Below are 21,731 nucleotides of genomic sequence, written 5' to 3'. Positions count from 1 at the left end.
TTCCGACCTAAAAATTTATTTGCATATGATTCATTCTTGATTAGCGTTTTGATTTTTTGAGGATCATTTCTTGTTTCTCGGTATTTATAATCAAAGCAGAAAGTGGTATTATTTGCCAGATTACAGTATCCAATTAAACTAACATTTTGTAAGAACTACAATATTTTTGTATGTGACCAAAACTTTTTCATATTCTTTTCTACCACCTTTCTCAATCCTTCCATAAGGTGGAAAATCATTGTCCAAAATGCTTTCTCTTTAATAAAAACAGCCTTTATTTTAGTATATTTTCTAAAAAGCTTGAACTTTTAACATTTTTATTCAGTTTTGTTAATTTCGACATCATTTCTCTGCAATCTTTTCTCCCACAATACTTTCCCATGCAAATGCCTTTTAAATTCGTAATTTCATCTTCAATGCTTGTGAAACCATCTTCTCCAACTTATCCTACCATAAAATTACCTTTCCATGCACATACCTATTAAATTCGCATGATTTATGATATATATTATTTCTGCTTTATGATTAATTTGCTACATTACTTCGGTAATCACCACATAATCAGTACCATCTGTTCTCTAGTGTATTAGATAAGAGCTCATCTTTTCCAGAACTTTTATGTACTAAATCATTATTAGAATTTCTGTTAATATTCCCTATTTTTCTGAACAACAATGCTAACATGATCTAATTTCCACATTGCCTAATTGATTTATTTTTATTATGACAGAAGGGAATAAAACATCTGCCTATATACAAATGATCTTCCATACCATAACTACATTTTATAAAACAGCTCCCATACCATAACTGTTCAATATACAAAACAATTTATATAACAGAAACAAAGCCATGGTTGAGTCAATCCACGAAATTTAATCCCAACGAACAAGTAAAATTCCCATTCATTTTATGTTCAAGAGTTGAAATCCACAAATTCATATCCCAATGAAATTGCTGTTTTGACCAAAACCACGAAATTTCATGCCCACGAAATTTAATGATTTCACAGTATATTGTTTTGCAGATGCTGGTTGGTTGGTTGGTCGACTATTTGTCAGTCGGTATGTCTGTCAGTCCTTAGACCAATCAGTTTTCAGATGATAACTCAAGAATGTTTAAGCCTAAAATCATGGATGTTGACAGGCAGGTTAGTCATGACCAGAAGATGATCCCTATTGATTTTGAGGTCAGTAGGTCAAAGGTCAAGGTCACAGTGACCCAGAATAGTTAAACAGCTTTTGGAATTTGAGAATGCTTGGGCCTAGGATCACAAAACTTAATTGGGATGTTGATCATGACCAGCAGCTGACCCCTATTGATTTTAAAATTTGTGATCAGTAGTTCAAAGGTGAAGGTCACAGTGATCCGGAACAGTTAAAACGTTTTCCAGATGGTAATTCAAGAACACTTGGGCCTATGATCATAAAAGTTGATAGTGGGGATGGTCAAGGTCACACTGACCAAGAACAGTAGAACTTTTTATGCCAAATAACTACAGAATGCTTTTGATCACATTTGGTCACTGATGGCTGGTAAATGACCCATAATTATTGATTTCAGGTCAGCACGTCAAACATCCAGTGCACAGTGACCAAATGCTGCTTTTCCTTGTGCAGTTACTGAATGGGGACATTTTGTGTTCTATGAGATATAGTTTAAATTTGACTTCATGAAGTGCCTCACAGGTGTTTATATACTAAACTGCAAGTAAAATTCTTGAAAATTTCTGTTTGGTTGCTCCTCAAAGAGTGTGCGTAGGTTCTTCTGGTATTTCTCATGAAATATGCGGAAACCTAAAAAATGAAAGTTTTTCTAATTCATCAAAGATTTTGCCTAAGTGATTTTCCAATGGTGTGTAATAAAACAGAGTAAAACAAATTAGAAAGAATAAATGAACCGATTTTCTGTTGAGCAAAATTTTCTCGGAGACATTTCAGAGCAAAAAGAAAATGAAAACTGAGCTGCACCATGAGAAAACCAACATAGTGACTTTGCGCCTAGCATGGATCCAGACCAGTCTGCACATCCCCGCAGTCTGGTCAGAATCCATACTGTCTGCTTTCAAAGCCTATTGCAAATAGAGACTAGATGCCCATGGGCAATATGTCGAGCCCCACAGCTGTCAAAAAGACTGGGAGTTGTACATGACACTCCTTGTCTAATTGAGGCAAACATTTATGCCAAATAAAAAAAAGATTGCAAAAAATTACAATATAAGTTATTTGAAGTAACAACAAAGGAATGTAAATCTATAAAAAAAAAAAAAAATAAAGAAAAAAAAGTCCACAAAAAATCCGCATCAGTAGAGATAGGTCAAAATACACCTGAAAATTGGATGTAACATGCATGTTGTACTACAGAAAAGTGGTCTTGATTTTTCCCTATGACCAGTAATAAAAAAGTTACAAATATAAGCTATTTATAGTAACAACAAAGGGAAGTAATTCTAGGATCTTGCGCATGACACTGTCGCATGATGATGAACAATTGTGCCAAGTTACATCAAAATCCCTCTAAGCATCAAAAAGAAATGCTCCAGACAAAGTCATTCTTGTATCTGACTTTTGACCTCTAAGTGTGACCTTGACCTTAGACCTAGGGACCTGGTTCTCAGCAAGACACTCCATCTCATGGTGGTGAACATTTGTGCCAAGTTACATCAAAATCCCTCCATTCATGAAGAAGAAATGCTCCGGACAAAGTTGTCATTCTTGTATCCTTTGACCTCTAAGTGTGACCTTGACCTTAGACCTAGGGACCTGGTTCTTGCACATGACACTCCATCTCATGATGGTGAACAATTGTGCCAAGTTACATCAAAATCCCTCCATGCATAAAGAAGAAATGCTCCGGACAGTCATTTTTGAATTTGACCTTTGACCTGTAAGTGTGACCTTGACCTTTGAGATAGGAACCTGGGGTTTGTGCACGACACTCTGTCTCACTGAGGTTTACATTCACACCAAATATAAACAAGATTGCTCCATGCATGTCAAAGTTATGGTATAGACAAACAAATCCGGACGGACGCACGCACGCACTCACGCACATACACCGAACAGACATTTGGACAACTATGTCTTCGCTTCTGCAAGCGGGCTCGACAAAAACCGTTAGCGAACAGCATGGATCCAGACCAGCCTGCGCAAATGGCTAATAAATAAGAGGATGCATCTAATGGTATCTAATAGCCACCATCTCTCATCTGGGGAAGTTGTCAATTACTTGCATGTACAGAAACTTGAAACATTAGGTGCATAATAGACTACCATTATACATCATTACATGACTGAAATTCTGTGAAGAGATAGCATTAAAAACACATCATACAAGACTGAGTGTGAAACTCAATTTCAGAAACAAAAACAACATTACCTTTATTCTAATTTTCCTTTTTCAACGGACAATAATTGTTATGCATTCTAGAACCTAAAGAGAATTGTTCTCAAATGCACGATTTTTTCTTTCAGATGGTAATGAGATATGTTAAAGCCTGGCTCAAGTTGCCAGGTTTATTGATCTGGGCACCAGATGACAAAACTACCATGTCTAAAGTGATAACTGAGAGGCACATTTAATAATTGAAAATATTGATTACTATGACAACAAAGAAAACTCAATATTACCTGAGCATGCAATGAAGGTGATAGAATGTATAGAAACACTTAACAATTTAGTTGAATAAACGATTGCAAATTAATATCTTATTTTCAGATGATTTCTGCAGCATCCTATTAGATCAAAACAAAGTATAAAATCAATCAAACTAAATTAAAAGACATACAAACATAAATGAAATTGCAAAACAATGTTCCTTCCTTTCTTTTGATTGAGTCAAAAAAAAAAAATCTGAAAAGAAGTAGCACAAAAAATAGCATTAATCTTTCTTCTGATGTAATTTCCAGTAGATTTGAAACTCTACAAAAACAATATGGGCAAGTTCTTAACAAATACTGAATGTTATATGTTAGGAACCAAATGTCACAAGGTAAGAAAAATGTACAGTCAGACCAGGACTTGAACCTGAGGCTTCAGGATAATTTTCCAATGATCTACCAACACAGCTGCCAGGATCACTCACTTAGGTTCTTAGGTTAACAATCGAGCCAGAAACCATTACATACTCTCAGGTGGCATTCACCATCCCTCAAATTATAAGTGTTGTAAAACTTACCAAGTAAAGTGGTCACAGTCACTGTCACAGATTGGGCACCAAATTGCATAACAGCCTCTACACATCTCTACCCAATTTATGTAATAAAGTCTTTTTTTTTAACTTCAGGGAGGAAATAAGAGTTTAAATGTATGAGGAAAACAAAAATCAGAAAAGAAAATACCATTTTTTCATGTCAGTAATAACAAAAAATGTAACAGCCGCTTTAGATTTAAGGATATTTTTTTCTCTTGAGCTCTAACATGTTAAAATTTTACATATCAGATTGATTCCCTAGCAGATAAAAAAGTACTTTCGCCACAGGTAATTCCATGTTAATCAGAAAAAGTATTTTCACAACAGGTAAAACATAAAGGTATGTAAGATATTCAAATGGAGCAAATAATGAAGATTAAAAAGTATTAACTCAACTTCTCTCTAAATACTGCATCTGTTAGAAGACTTAACTGAAAAAAATCTCAATGATGGCACCAGATGTTACTAAAGTTATCATCATCTGTTACTGAGTTTATCAAATTTTCTTGTCTTAACATGTTTATCAGTTTTCATGTCTGTACCATAAGCCACTTCCCTGTTACCTTGATATTAATACTTAAAATCAAAAAAACAGAAAATTTATTTCTTCTGAAATTTAATAGTGAACCTTTATCTTGTAGCACTATAATGGTTCACAACTGGAGTTGCCATTCTATCATTACTGGGCTCTTTGATAATACGGTTTCCCTTTCTTCTTGTTTTTCTATTAATTTTCTTTTTGATAATCTCTTTGCTTCCTCCGACACTTTACCTAATCATAAGGAGGGGGAACCTGGTTATGCAAGTTTAAAAAACCTGAAGTGTTGTTGTAATGTCATTGAGCAGAATAATAAAGTAGAACAAGTTAAAGCATAGCAAAAGTTCCTTCTAGGGCACATCTATATAAATATAAAATGATCATCTTGTAAAATTTTGGTTGCAATGTCTGTTTTATACTGCCAAAAAATGTCAGGTAAGTATTTACGCTAGTTACTTAACATAAATTGTTAAATCCAACAACAAATTAAATCTGTTACCACTTTCAGTAGAGTAAATAAGGCAATAAGACATTGACCCAGTCAATCCATTATGATTCTATGTGTGAATTTGTTGCGCATAATTAGAGGGTCACAATGGGGTTTGTTTTCACATATTAGACATGCATTTGAAGGTAACGATAATATTTGGTTGTTTACATTTAAATTTGCTGATATATGTCTATCTTGTCGACTGAATGTACATATGTTATTTTCTTCAAAAATGGAGGAAATAAAAGAATCAATCAATCATCCTCGGGTTTAGTATTATGTAATCCATGGAAGGCATTCAGTCAGAGTCACCTCAATTGAGAAAGAATAGTTTAACGTCAGAGGTTATTTCTAAGGTCACGGAGTTTAATTGGCCAGGTTGTAATTACAACAGCTTTCGATATCAGTAGCTGACCAAATTAAGATATTCCTTCTCAAGAGAAGGAACAATAAAGCCTGGACTTCCGCATACAAAAATGAAATTCATTTTATGAATTAATATCGGCAATTGGTGAGCATATCAATTTTATCAAAATAGGAAATTTAACTTTTTATAAAGAAAATATGTGGTACTAACATGTTTGACAAGTTGAACAGTTCCAAATAATGCGAAATGTGCAGATCTCTTTTATAATGGGCGAATACCTTTATTTTACTTTACAAATATTCATAGACCAAAATGTTAACATATAATTTTGAGGTTTCGCCTAAATGTACCTTGTAGAAAATTTCTATTTGTGAAAATGTAATCAAACTTCTCATAGACTCCAATTATGAAAACTTGTATGTGTGTGGTCCAAACTTTTCAAATTGATATAGCAAAAAAACACACATGAGCCAATCTCTTTTATTTGCCAGTTTTTATACAAAGTCATATTATTCTAATGTTTTATAAATAGGGATTAAATGAATTCTACATAGCTTTTTTTGAAAATGTTTGATCTATACAGGCAGAACTACTTTAAAACAGACTGCTAGAACCAGTCTACATCTTGAGCATTAATTTTGATTGGCTGATGTTTAAGTCCAAATTCAAACTGACCAATGGCATGGATGCAGTCTGAGACTGGTCTCCAAACTCTGTTTATAATACTGGAACACACGTAACCTAACACAAGAGTAACTCGACAAGCTTCCATCTAACTCTACAACAATTTAAGTGATTAAAACTAAAGTAACTGAATGATGTGATACTCTACCAGATCCTAAAACACTTATAAATTTTAAGAAGTCTACTTTGGCATTGACAGAATATTTTTTTCTCAAAGGAAATATTATATTAAGTGAAACCATTAAAAAAAGTTCTCACAACCAGCATCCAAATCTTAAAAAGAAGAAATTTAATGCAAAAAACACACTTTTTCTAGGGAAGTTGTTTTCTCTCTTGAAGAGCCTCTTAGGCAGAAAGACTTCTATAAGACATAAATTTATGAAATCTTTTGAACTCTCAGCAGGAAAAACATAATCCATGTAAATTAAATTTCTAAATATGATTTTTAGGAGATAATGTAAGTATCAATTATCAGGAGAGGTCTTACTAAGTTTTTACCAGCTGGTTATGTGGGTGGAGGTTCAACATTAGCTACTCTGTGTTGAGTAATCCTTCGATATTTCCTGGGGACATTCAGTGCAATTTATTTGGCAGAAACATTCTCTAGAAATGTTTTCTTGATTCGTACTACTCGGTAAACCTTGAAAGCTTCCCACAAAAAAAGTGCAAAAAAGTAGCAAGACTGCTTACTTTGTAACTGAACTTAACATTGTATTCTCATTCTACTTCATTAACAAATATGGCAACAAGACATAAGTAATTGAATCATTGCTTCATCTCTTTTAGATCTATTTTACTGAAAGGTAATTTTTTCTAAACAAAAAAAAAAACAAGAACTGTCTCCATAGGATGACACATGCCCCCGATGGCACTTTGAATGAATAGTTATGGCCGATGTTAGAGTTTAGGACCTTTGAGCTACGGACCTGGGTCTTGCGCATGACACGTCGTCTTACTGTGGTACACATTCATGCCAAGTTATTTGAAAATCCATCCATGGATGACAAAGATATGGACCGGACACGCCCATCAATGCACTATCCTTTAACGTCTAAGTGTGACCTTGACCTTTGAGCTACGGACCTGGGTCTTGCGCACGACACGTCGTCTTACTGTGGTACACATTCATGCCAAGTTATTTGAAAATCCATCCATCGATGACAAAGATATGGACCGGACACGCCCATCAATGCACTATCCTTTAACGTCTAAGTGTGACCTTGACCTTTGAGCTAGGGACCTGGGTCTTGCGCGCAACACGTCGTCTTACTGTGGTACACATTCATGCCAAGTTATTTGAAAATCCATCCATCGATGACAAAGATATGGACCGGACACGCCCATCAATGCACTATCCTTTAACGTCTAAGTGTGACCTTGACCTTTGAGCTACGGACCTGGGTCTTGCGCGCGACACGTCGTCTTACTGTGGTACACATTCATGCCAAGTTATTTGAAAATCCATCCATCGATGACAAAGATATGGACCGGACACGAAAATTGCGGACAGACCGACAGACCGACAGATTGACAGACGGACAGACGGTTCAAAAACTATATGCCTCCCTTCGGGGGCATAAAAAAAAAAAGTCTCAAAGAAGAATAATATTGTCATAAATAATCTAATACACTTTTCCACAGCCTTGAAGAAATTTTTAAAGCTTTATTTCAGGAGAAGATGTTAAGAAGTGCACGAGTGCTATCTATCATGCTGGAACTTAATTATTAGATTTCTGAATAAACCTAATGCTTCTCAAGGTATTAATTAAATCTTCAAATAATACTGATTGTTTTTACAATGTCTGTGGACTAATCAGCACAGAACAGCAGAAAATCAGATATTATTAAGAGAGGAAGAAAAACAGTTCTAAACTGACATATGCTGTTTGATAACCTGCAGTTCTTGATAAATGAGAAAGAGTAAAGGTTTGGATGCACTGTTTGTATTCATTTCGGGAAGTTGATTTTGAAAAAAAAATATTGTTACACAATTTTTTCAAAACGATTATATAACAAACTCTTATTTATTGTGGATTTGGTAACATATTGTTTAACAAAGGTAAGTGTCTTTATCAAAACATAGTTCTTAGCAAGTAGTAATATCCATTTAGTGAAAGATTTTTACATAAAACTTAAATACTATGTTAAAATAGGCCATCAAATAGGACTTAAGACTACTGGAAGAAAACGGAGCACTTTATTAGCTTCTGCAATCTAAGTCTCTCTGACGGAACAGAATTTACATTTAAGAACAATTCCCTTCTCTTTTTCTCTTTCCTATAACAAGGCACGCTTTTTTTCTCTTCCATTGCCCTTCTATTTTTTTCTCTTCTCTTACAAATTAATGTCACCAAACTATATTCCAGTAAAGCAGCACAATGAAGTTGGGCATGGAGGCACTGTCATTTATATGGCTAAAAAAAAAATGTTGAAAAATAGGCTAAGCCAGAACACACACACCCTTCTTGTTAAAAGTTTTCAGCACACCATGCATACCATACACTGCAACAGTCAACATGTTTCCTTGCAATCATGTGTTAAGGTGCAGCTAAACCAGCCTTGGAATGAACATCAATGCAGCACTGTTATAACCATACTGAATAAAAAACTGATACTTTCTTGCAGTTAAGATATATTTAAATTAATGCCTTGGCAGTCAAGTTGTTTTATAAAAAAAAAACTATAGTTATATACATTTTGTATACCAACTGGTATTTCGAGACAACATATGCAGGCTGATTATGCTGCTTTGGAAACACATCATTTCAGAACTTGTTGGCTATATAGCAAGAATGAATAGGTGGAATTAATGTTGCTGAAGTAAAGTGGAATAAATGAGCTACACTTCCAGCAAAACACCCAATAAATCAGTGTCAATAGTCTATTACCTGCTACAAAACTAGTTAATTAGCAATCATTACTCTGCCAAAACCAGCAATTTACTGGAGATTACATATTAGATTATCTAATCATACAATGTTTATAGATAAAAATCATGCAGGTATAGAAAATTCATCAACTTTATAACAGGCATAATATACAATGAAACTCTCTTTTATACAGTAATGTTGGTTGATAACACACAATAAGCTCTGGTTTAAGTAATGTTCTCTGTTCAATCTCCAACTCAAGTGGGTAAGTTGCCAGTCTCTTGTAGAGGAAAAGTCCTTATACAGTAGGGCACAGTATTTAGGCATTGGAACTAAAAAACAAACTATAAGTAAGCACTATCTTTTTTAGATATATGTGTAGCTAACTGCATCAAAGCAGACAGTCTGAAAAAATATTTGAAATATCATTTTCTGAAGAAGAGTTATTTGAGCTGAAATAAGGAGCTGCGTTCAATAAACGCTTGATGCCCCCGGTGGCATCCTTGTCGATACAAAGCAACCAGAGTCCAAAACGAAGTCAAGGTCAAGGTCAAACTGAGGTCAGGTGATGTCTGAAGATGAGGAATGGTCACAGGTTACATCTGCATTAGTATCAAGTCATTCTAGTAAGGGGTATTGATGCTAGACGAAACAGTCCAATTTGGTTAACCTCGTACGGATGGACAACGAACGAACGGACAGGACAGGACAATCACTATATGCCTCCCGCATCAGTAGATGCCAGGGGCATAAAAATGATCCTGGGTAAAATATCTGGAAAAAATGGAGACAACTCCGCTAAACGTTATTGTAGGCTTAGGTGACAATGTGCATTATTGTACCTCATGCAAACCGTGCTCTTTTTACCTCAAGGCATGAAAAAATCATGCATAATTACTGCAACGATCAGCAGTTTGAAAAGAAAAATATGTAAAGGCCAAATTATTTAATGCCCTGGAGCAAGTGTGACATATTTTTTGGTGAAATTTGTCAACAAACAGATGATTCTTTTAGAAAAGTTAAAACCGACAGAATTTCACAAGGTATGATAATTATGTTGAGAAAGCTAGTGCTGGAAAGAGAACAATCTCTGCTACCCATATATATGTGTCAAAGTATAGGAAAAACATAAAGAAATATGGGAAAGTCTAAGAGAACAATTTCAGGACTATTAGATGCATGACTGTGTTATCATGTATAGCAGGTAACACAGATAGCTTACATTTCCATTGCATTGATATAACATGGACAAGATTAGGATTGACAAACATGTTCACTCAACAATTTCACTCCATAAACAGACTGTAAGTCTCTACAATATCGTAAACCTCTGTTATACTATAGTATACCACCAAAAGCAAAAACTTATGGTACTGTTAACAGAATTCACAGTACATGTTAATGCTAAATGGGAAATTTCATTCTGTAACATATTCTACGGATGCAGTTTTGGCATTCTCCCATGTTATACAAAAACATTTAACAGCTGAAGAATGCGGAAATACCATACAAGAATGTGACATATTACATAGATTTGGTGATTGTCCTTCTGGGTCAATCCACTACCATAATTAATAAGTGATTAAATACTATAATTATGTGACTAGAGCAAAGGACCCGTATTTCGACAAGTTAAGACAAAATCTTGGTAATAATTACTACAATCTCTATGTGTCCCAACTTCAACATGGCATTAGAGAAAATAATTATTTCCTGCGTAATTCATCTATTGTAGCTGTTATACAAGCTCAATTTCATAGTGCAATACATGACTGACTTACGTCCACATTGGGTTCACTAATTCGACAGGGGGGCGGTAAATTCGACATCCTAAGGGAGTTTTAAAACAAGAGGGCCATGATGGCCCTATACATCGCTCACCAGAGTTGATCTGGCCTACTGACCTAGTTTTTGACCCCACATGACCAACAGTTGAACTTGACCTAAAGATCATCAAGACAAACATTCTGACAAAATTTCATAAAGATTTGATTACAACTGTGGCCTCTAGAGTGTTCACAAGCTTTTCCTTTGATTTGACTGGTGACCTAGTTTTTGACCCCACATGACCCAGATTCGAACTTGACCTATAGATTATCAAAACAAACATTCTGACTAATTCTCATGAGTTTCAAACTTAAATTGTGGTCTCTAGAGTGTTGAAAAGATTTTCCTTTGATCTGGCCTAGTGACCTAGTTTTTGACCCCACATGATCCAGATTTAAACTTGACCTAGAAATGATTAAGACAAACATTCTGACCCAGTTTCATAAAGATTGAGTCACAAATGCGGCCTCTACAGTGTTCACAAGCTTTTCCTTTGATTTGACCAGGTGACCTAGTTTTTGAACCCACTTGACCCAGATTGAAACTTGACCTAGAAATCATCAAGCCAAACTTTCTTAGGTTTCATAAATATTGGGTCACAACTGTGGCCTCTAGAGTGTTCACAAGCTTTTCCACTGATCTGACCTACTGACCTAGTTTTTGACCCAACATGACCCAGATTCAAACTTGACCTAGAAATCATCAATACTAACATACTGATCAAGTTTCATAAAGATTGGGTCACAAATGTGGTCTCTAGAGTGTTCACAAGCTATTTCTTTGATCTGATGTACTGACCTAGTTTTTGACCCCACATGACCCAGTTTCGAACTTGACCTAGAGATCATCAAGACAAACGTTCTGACAAAGTTTCATAAAGATTAGGTCACAAATGTGGTCTCTAGAGTGTTCACAAGCTTTTCCTTTGATCTGACCTACTGACCTAGTTTTTGACCCCACAAGACCCAGTTTTAACTTGACATAGAGATCATCAAGACTAATGTTCTGACCATGTTTCATAAAGATTGGGTTAAAAATGTGGTCTCTAGTGTTCACAAGCTTTTCCATTGATCTGACCTACTGACCTAGTTTTTGACCCCAAATGACCCAGTTTCGAATTTGACCTAGAGATCATCAAGACAAACATTCTGACCAAGTTTCATAAAGATTGGGTTAAAAATGTGTTTTCTACAGTGTTCACAAGCTTTTCCATTGATCTGACCTACTGACCTAGTTTTTGACCCCACATGACCCAGTTTCAAATCTGACCTAGAGATCATAAAGACTAACTTTCTGACTAAGTTTCATAAAGATTGAGTCACAAATGTGGTCTCTAGAGTGTTCACAAGCTTTTCCTTTGATCTGACCTACTGACCTAGTTTTTGACCCCACATGACCCAGATTCAAACTTGACCTAGAAATGATTAAGACAAACATTCTGACTAAGTTTCATAAAGATTGAGTCACAAATGTGGCCTCTAAAGTGTTCACAAGCTTTTCCTTTGATTTGACCAGGTGACCTAGTTTTTGATCCCACATGACCCAGATTGAAACTTGACCTAGAAATCATCAAGCCAAACTTTCTGACTAGGTTTCATAAACATTGGGTCACAACTGTGGCCTCTAGAGTGTTCTCAAGCTTTTCCACTGATCTGACCTTCTGACCTAGTTTTTGACCCAACATGACCCACAGGGCTTCGTAAATTTGCCGGTTTGTTGGTTTTGGACCGATTTTTGACTTTTCAGACCGATTCGTGAAAAAACAAAAAAAATCGGTCCCGTAAAAATGTGGAAAAGTATAAATTTCGGTCTTTAATCTCAATACATGATCACCTGCCAAGCAGGAAATTGTTGGTCGCACCCTCAGATAATCAATAAACGTGTCAAACGGTCTGATTGTCACCTAGATAATCGGTCCGTAATTAGCACGTGACGCAATCAGTCTCACGCAGCACATCCTTTAATGTTTGCAGACAGCTGACTGCAATGTATTAAACATTTTTGACTGGTTTCCAAATGTTTCTGACTGGATCCAAATCCTTTCGACGGGGATCCACTTTATTTATTTAGAATCCGACGGATGGTTTATTTCAAAAGGCTATGTTTAATCACGGGTAAAAAACAAAAGGTCACTGCATTTAATGAGACATCACACGGGAAATCAATATAAATAACTTTTATAATTACTTGATTTGTAAAAATTACATGATACATTTGTTGGGGCTCCAGTTGAAACAAGTGCAGAAAATCGTCTTTGCAACCGGACTGTACAAAAAAAAAGAAAGAAAAAAAATGGACTGACAAACACAAATGATAAAGAAAACCGGAGTGGCGCTGTTTATCAAATCGGTCTTTTAAAAAACGTTTCAAAATGAAATTTTGTTTACATAAGAAGAGAACATATAACTTAATAAAATGTAGTTGCTTATTGAAGTACAAGGCCAGTGAAATGAAATATCCGTGGCCAACCCGCGTGACAAAATGGTACTACACATGCGGGAAATTCGATTTCAGCGTTCACATAACGTACACATTCGGTCCGCGGCAGAGTATTCTTAAAATACTGAGGATGTATAGCAGAGAATATGTGTCGTGTAATTCAATTTGATGCATTGTATTTTATAAAATTCCGTCAAAGAATGAGGAAACATCACAAATTATCTGCCGTGTATACGGTACCGAAGTCACGTGCGTTGGCTTTTAGACTAGTTAGGTACACGGTGTATGCCTTGGTAATTTTATCCTTGCAAGTATTTTCTCAGAAAAACATCGAAATTTAAACAAAGTAACGATCACACATAACACTGAATAACTGTCTTCATTGTATGGTAATTCGCGTTGACCGGTAACTCAGTTTTAATGCATGACATGCTTATTATCAGGTTTTACAAATATGGTATTGGCAATACAATAATGCGGTTGGTGGGGTAGCGCCGATGTCAGGATTTTCGTTTCGGACTGATTGAGTTCTCAAAATTTCCGGAGCCCTGATGACCCAGATTCAAATTTGACCTAGAAATCATCAATACTAACATACTGATCAAGTTTCATAAAGATTGGGTCACAAATGTGGTCTCTAGAGTGTTCACAAGCTATTTCTTTGATCTGATGTACTGACCTAGTTTTTGCCCCCACAAGACCCAGTTTCGAACTTGACCTAGAGATCATCAAGACTAACGTTCTGACCATGTTTCATAAAGATTGGGTTAAAAATGTGGTCTCTAGAGTGTTCACAAGCTTTTCCATTGATCTGACCTACTGACCTAGTTTTTGACCCCAAATGACCCAGTTTCGAATTTGACCTAGAGTTTTGTAGTTATTTATACAAAGTCAACTGTCCTTGGATTTCTGATTCCATCGCATAATTTACATAAGATCTATGTCGTTATGTATTTAATTTAAATCGCACACATGACTCTTGCATAAACCTTCTCTCCATATACAAAATATAGATATAATAGGGTTATTATAACAGTAGCTCGATCTGGGATGCTGTATTCAGCTTGAGTGGATTTTTGCCAGATCGAATATCTCAAGAGCGTGCAAGTGCCGAGTGTGATCCGACCTTGCAAAATCCACAGCACGAGAGCCGAATACAAAGTCCCAAATCTAGCTACTGTTATAATGATACCTTTACTTTTTTGTTTTTGTTTTGTTTACAAACGAAAGTTTCAATGTTTATCAATAATAAAATGGAACTAAGTGAAGTTTTTTATGTGCGCTATTTTATTGAACTGTGTCTGGTCATGCATATTAATGAAAGTAGTCCAGAGGCATTCAACATGGAAGGTATAATACGAAATTTAAAGACATATGTTTTTTTTCTGCCTGTTCATATTTAATTGTAAAATACAAGTCGATTTTTTACAGAATTTATAGGTATATAACAAAATATATGAACATCTGCCATTAAATTGGTCATATAACTCATAATTAGTTGCGTAAAAAGATATTTAACGCAGCATACTAGTCACGAAAAATTCACCGCATAACTTCTAATGGCGTGCCGAAACTAGTTCAATAGTCAACAAATAACTAAAGTTTAGACTCTATCATATTACGTATTGATAAAATATACATCTCTTGTTTAGTTCCAGAAAAAAATATATATATAAAAAATATCCCAAACAGTAGGATTTCAACCAACCAATGGAAAACCAGAAACAATATATACTGTAATGAACCAATAAAAAAAATATTGCAAAGAGTTGGATTCGAACCAACAACCTCTGCGTCAAAACGGAAAATAAATATGTAGCGGCGCTCTAGACCACTCGCCCATCGGGTCTACAAGTAATCCAATGTTTTTGGTAGTATATGAATCCTATCAAAACATGTCGATGTTATGAGCTTGACGATATTTAGAGTCCTAATTTCGACATCCCCGGCATCAAGGTCAAATCGGACTAGAGGCACAACCCAGACATTCAATTAACAAACACAACATTAGAATAGGTGTTTAAGATATATACAATACAAAATTTAGAAAAACTAAAAGCGCCCTTTTACCACTTTGTAGGTATGCTCCTTATCGGCTTCTATAAAAAGGGATTTTGCGTTTCTTGGAATTTTCTGTAAAACTTTTGAACACTAAAGTTTCAACAAGAAATACGATTTTGGACAGAGATGACATCGATGCATTTTTGACGTCACCTGATTGTCAATCAAAGTGTTAAATGAAATAAAGCAATTAATTAGATTTGTTAATACTTGTATAAGTATGTCATAGTTACGGACCTGTCGAGATAAGGTGCCATTGCGCTATATTCTACCATGCCAAAGTCCACATTCCAAAGTCCACATTCCAACCTTCGTTACCCCACATTCAAACTGTCCTTACCAACCTTACTATCACTTACTATCACTTTCAAATTCTCTCATTAAACACAGAATCAATGACCAGCACAGAAACACAATGATGGGTCAGGACAAATTGGTGTCATTGCAAACTGATCATGTCATTTATCATTCTCCAAACCAGTAAGAAATGAGTCAGGAATTCTCATGAGGAACTCCCTTATTATATCTCAAACACTTGTTTTCACAACCCTGGAAAAACAGCCATCATCTTATTATCAAAGAGTGGACATTTTTCTTGCATTTCTGTCTCTAATCATTCTGAAGATTTTCAGGAATCCAATCATGTCGTATAAATATTGTTGACAATGAGGCCAATATTTTCTATAAGATTAGCGAAAATAAATGAGCATATAACAAATGACAAATTCCTCTAAATTGAACAAGACTGTTTGTTGTAGACAAATATTTACTACATTAAAAGAGTTAAGATTGTGGGCTTGATTGTTAATACAACAGCAGTATTGCAAAAATGTGCAGCAGGCAGTGCACCAGTACTAACTGGTTCTTCTTTGTCATTGCATAACAGCTTCCCATATTAATGTGGAGAACAACCGATATTTACATCAAACGAGGACCTGAAATTAGCAATCTTGTGCTTAATAGTCTTGCAATCTCCCTGCTAGATTGGGTATGCATGCTGAAAACATGCATTACAAACCACTGTTAATCCATGATTACCATATCCAACCATTGTCTATACATGGTTTGGCTATTCCATCTCTCAGACTTTCTGACCACTGACTGCAAACTCTGATTGTGGACACAGGCTTAGCAATGGTGCCAATTGTTATAAACATTAAAACCATGCTTTGACCATTACCTAAACCTTAGATCATATTATAACCAGTGGTTAAGCCATGGTCAACATTGGTAGACCATGGTAGACTTTCTGCACAGGTAAACCTCTCCTAAGCCATGGACTTAATTCACAATCTTCTACTCTAGAGTCTTCTTACTGATGTCATTCACTTTCACAATTCTAAACCGTTGTTTTCTTTCAGTAAATGAATAAACCAAACTTCTTTATAAAGTTATCAATTCTTCAATTAAATAAGTGGTTTGTGAGTGGTTTGTGAATGTTATTAACTGCATGTCAAACTTTCTACCTAATCTGAACCAGACTATTCACTACTAGGCAAAAATCTATTGCGGAACAAATTATCCACAATTTTATCACTAATATGATTCTTTGTCTAACCAATCACATCTTTTTATCTATATGTTCTTCAGCAAACATTTGCCTATCAATTATCTGATCTTCAAACAAATTAGTTTTGTCTAGCCTTGGATTTAGTTTATCCCGCAAGGATGCTATCCATTACCCTTCCATTATCTAATATACCAGACATATGATCATGCATCACAAGCCCCTTACGGTGTCTAGCCATCTAAGTGATAATTTATCTTCCAATTATACCACCTTCCAAAAATGGCCATCATGCCTTATTGCAATGACTATATTGCCATTGACCATATTTATCACTTCCATCACTGCTGGAGGTGAAAACTATTGGTAACTTTTATCTAAAGAGGAAGAAGAAGCAATAGAGTCTGACTGTGGCATTGTGTTACCTTTTTCTGATTTGTACTCTATAAATAAATAAATAAGTCCTGCCGAAATGTAATTTATCTTCAGTTATTCAGTCAAACATGGAAGCAATAGAGGGGAATTGCCTTGGCTACATAATACAATGTATTATGTTTGAAGAACCATCAATTTATTTTGCAGAAAACTACAAAAACACTTACTTAGAAACCACTGGAAATGCCAACTGTTTTCTAGTGAAATAATTCACGACAATTATTCTCAAGTCTTCACCATCTTAAATGGTGTTCAAAAAATGGCACTGTTGCACTAATGTTTCAGAAAATTGTTTGTGACAATCTTCATCTTGGTTTCCCTATCAGTAATTTCCCCTGTATATTCTCATATCATTTTGCCATATGTGCTATTTTTCTTACTTAGATATTGTATTTACGTCTGTTTTCAACAAAATTGTCATAAATTCATTTCAACTCTTCTAACTGCAACTTGATGTCCTGTATTACTTTAACCCCAATCCCACTGTAACTCCTACTCCATCTCATGAACCAATTTCCACCTTCTATTGTCTTCTGTTACAGAAAGGACATGCTGCATTTTTCATCTGTTGAACCATTTCCTCTTTCTGTCATAGACTGTCACAGACATCATAGATAAGACTGATCTATTATATTTCTGTTTCATTACCTTCTATATGTTTTATTTCTTTACCTTCTATATCTTTACTTTCTGTTTTGTTACCATCTGTATCTTTTATTTCAGTTCCAACATTCTACATGTTTTATTTCTGTTTAGCTGTCTTGTATATCTTTTATTTCTTTTTTGTTATCTCTTTAATTTTTTTCGTTATCTTTGTATCTTTTATTTCTATAAATCTTATTGCTTTACATTATTTTCCTTTATTTAATTTATGTTGTTCATTATCTTCTATTTCTATAGCTTTTATTTCTGGTTCATTATCTTCTACATTTGCTTTATTTTTGTTTTGTAATCTTTTTTTTTTCATCTCTATATCTTTTGTTTCTATAGCTTTTACTTCTGTTTCATTACCTTCTGTACATTTTACAATACATTACCTTCATACTTTATTTTTAATTCATTACCTTCTATATCTATTTTTTTGTTGTAACAATTTGGTTCTTTAATTTCTGTTTCATAACCTTCTTATCTTTTATTTCTGTTTCATTATCTTCTATGTCTTTTATTTCTGTTTCATAATCTTCTTATCTTTCATTTCCATTTCACTACCTTCTTTGTCCTTTATTTCTGTTTCATTACCTTCTATGTCTTTTATTTCTGTTTCCTTACCTTCTTATCTTTTATTCCTGTTTCATTACCTTCTTATCTTTTATTCCTGTTTCATTACCTTCTTATCTTTTATTCCTGTTTCATTACCTTCAATGTCTTATTTCTGTTTCATAACCTTTTTATCTTTTATTCTGTTTTCATACCTTTTTATCTTTTATTTTGTTTTATACCTTTTTTTCTTTTATTCTGTTTTTTAAACCTCCCTTTTATCTTTTATTCTGTATCATACACTTTTTATTTTATTTTTGTTCTGTTTTTTTTTGTTACCTTTCTTTTCAGTATTCATTATATCTTCTATTTTTGAAGTGTCAAAGTCTCCTATCAAACTTTAGAAAATCTATTTGTATAATACTAACTAACTGAAACACAATATTTATTATTAATCTATGTAAAGATTTTATCTTCTAACTATTTCCCAAAAGATGATATAGAAGAAAGCTATCCCTGTCAATTTGAAGTCTCTAGAATGATTGATTAGAGAATAAATGGAGAGACTGGTTCTGGGTCACCTAGAACTGGGAAAATCTACACCATTAATCTATATCATACCTTTTAGGAAGAAAAAAATACATCAAAACCGTACACGCTGAATAAAAGGTCCCCAAATAAAGTAGTGCTGCAAAATGATCTCTTTTCCTACAGAAAAAGGAAACTCTTTCCATCCTGAATTTCCTCTTCCAAATCAAAATTAGTACAAAGTAGTATGCATATGAATATGGTAAATAGGGCTTCAAATGCCAGCAAGTCTAGTCCGACTGACAGATCAAATCTTTTCAAAGTTTCAAATTGTGCCAAGGAACTTTTTCTAACCAACATATTATTTACATTGATTCCAATAAATCTAAATAAAACCTTTTGAGCATGATATGTACTATCAAACTTGAAATATGAAAATAGGCTGAAAAATTGATTAAATTTGAACATATTGTGTGCTACTTTATACTTGTAGAGATAGAGTCTGAGTTATACAACAAATTTTCAGAGCAAAAAAAAAAAAAAACAACTCATGGAACTGAATTAAAAACTGAAAAGAGAACCATGCAAATTTTCTGATTCTACAATGATTCGCTTTAAAGACCAAAATCATCTTTGTTTATTATATGCTGCACTAATGCAAAATGCTAATGATGCTATCAATACAAACTGCTTTTACTTTCTCTTGTCGATTTTCCTTGATCACAGTTCTCTTTAAGTTCTGGAACACATCTGAATTTTCTTTTGCTCAAGCTGACTAGATACATGTAATTCTAAAAAAAATGTTGTATTTATGATTACCTCCCTTTGGTAACTTTTACATTTTAATAACTTGTAATGTCATTCAAAACTTATCTCCCTTTGACAGCTTTACTTTGTAAAGTCATTCAAAAGTTAAAAACAAAAGCACCGCCTTGCGGGTGCTGACGCTCATCTGATTTTTTTTAGTGTAATAGAATATTGTCTACATGATTTTCTAAGTCTAAAAATGGCATTATATTTGCAAATGCATGGATTAGGTTATGTTTCTTTATGTCGTGTCCACTTATGATGGTAAAAAATGTTGCAAGTTATTTCAAAGCCCAAATTTGCTTGTAATAGTTTATGAGAAAAGTTGACTTAAACATAATACTAACCAAGAAAATGATTTTTAAGTCCAAAATGGCAATTTTTGCTAAAAAGCAGATGTAGTTTATGTTGCTTGCTGTACGGTTAGCTTATGTTGTGACAAGTTGGTTGCAAGTTTCCAAAAAGCAATAGTTTGATGTTTGAGAAAAAGTTCACCTAAAATAAAAATTTACCAAGGAATTCTGATTTGTTCTAAGTCCAAAGGGGCCTTAAATCTTGCAAAAAGCAGGAGAGTTATGTTTCTTTCTGAAGGGTGACTTATGATGGTGAACAAGTGTTGCAAAGTTTTTTTAAGCATTAGATTTGATAGTTTAGGATTAAATGCTACCTAAACAAAACTTAACCCAAGAAAATGATTTCTAACGTCCTAAAGGGCAATTAAATTTGCATAAGCAAGAAGAGTTATGTTCATGATGTACAGGTCAGCTTATGATGTGAAAAGTATTCCAGTTTCAAAGCATCTTGATGTTTAGGAGAAAGCTGACTAACTAACTTAACAAGAAATCTGATATTTTTAAGCCAAAGAGGGCCATAAATCTTGCAAAAAGCAAGATGGAGTCAGTTTCATTGCATACAGGGTCAGCTGATGATGAGGTGAAACAAGTATTCCAAGTTTCAAAGCATATAAGTTTGATGTTTAGGAGAAAAGCTGACCTAAACATAAAACTTAACCAGGCAACGCCGACGCAGACGCCGACGCCGACGCCGACGCCGACAACCGCTCAAGTGATGACAATAACTCATCATTTTTTTTCAAAAAATCAGATGAGCTAACAAAAGGTTTCTTAAAAAGGAATGACATGATTTTGGATAATAACTGTTTTTAAGAAACTGCTATTGACATTACAAAGGAGGCAAAAAGGGATTAAAGGAAACCTGGCATCAATCTATTTTCTTTTAGCAAAATGCTTTTAGATCCTATTCACTGATAATGTTTTAAAGCTATCATATGTAAAACATTGTTTTATATGTGTCTGTCATTTGGTCCCCTAGGGCTCCTATTGATAAATCTATTTTCTCTCTCCCTCTAAAGTGCTTTGGCACTCTTACAACAGTAAAATGATTTTAGACAAAAACCAAGCAATAATATTTCATCAGGAGACCATTTATAAATACTCTGCTGAGATCTTTCACTGTGTATAATTCTATCAAACAGTAATTTTCATCATTTATATCAAAGCTCTAACTGACTTCAGTATTACAGGTGCAAATAATGACACCTTTGTTGAACTAATTGGATTTTTTCATATCAATTGTCTAATTTCTATAGTCTTTTTCCGGCTGCAGACCGGTATTGATTTCATCTTTACTTCCTGTTTATATCTGGGGTGAAGGTCATTTAACAACTAATTAAAAATGTACATTTTGATTGGTGGATGAAAACTTCCACAGGTTTCCGAATGGAATAGATGATATTTTCTTAACGGGTGAGCAGGTGCTCTGAGCTGTT

General features: G+C 34.5%; 2 protein-coding genes across 4 annotated transcripts in view; one reads left to right on the top strand and one right to left on the bottom strand.

Annotated features, from left to right (window-relative positions):
* Nucleotides 1-21,731, bottom strand: part of LOC123547333 (dynein axonemal assembly factor 9-like) — a 160,456-nt gene that overhangs the window by 85,665 nt on the left and 53,060 nt on the right. The gene's annotated exons all lie outside the window — the stretch shown is intronic.
* LOC123547334 (FMRFamide receptor-like) overlaps nucleotides 1-21,731 on the top strand; it is a 39,288-nt gene that overhangs the window by 963 nt on the left and 16,594 nt on the right. Inside the window, exon 1 of one of the 2 annotated variants that reach the window (XM_045334352.2) lies at nucleotides 7,986-8,330. The exons of the other annotated variant lie outside the window; for it this stretch is intronic. The gene's annotated coding sequence lies outside the window, so the exon portion shown is untranslated. Of the gene's footprint in view, nucleotides 1-7,985; nucleotides 8,331-21,731 lie in introns of those variants that run through there. 2 annotated transcript variants of the gene reach the window in all.

This window comes from Mercenaria mercenaria, chromosome 9 (assembly GCF_021730395.1).
Source record: "Mercenaria mercenaria strain notata chromosome 9, MADL_Memer_1, whole genome shotgun sequence".
NCBI classification, from domain to species: domain Eukaryota; kingdom Metazoa; phylum Mollusca; class Bivalvia; order Venerida; family Veneridae; genus Mercenaria; species Mercenaria mercenaria.
The sequence above is the reverse complement of the archived record's forward strand: the minus strand, read 5'-3'. Positions and strand labels throughout refer to the sequence as shown.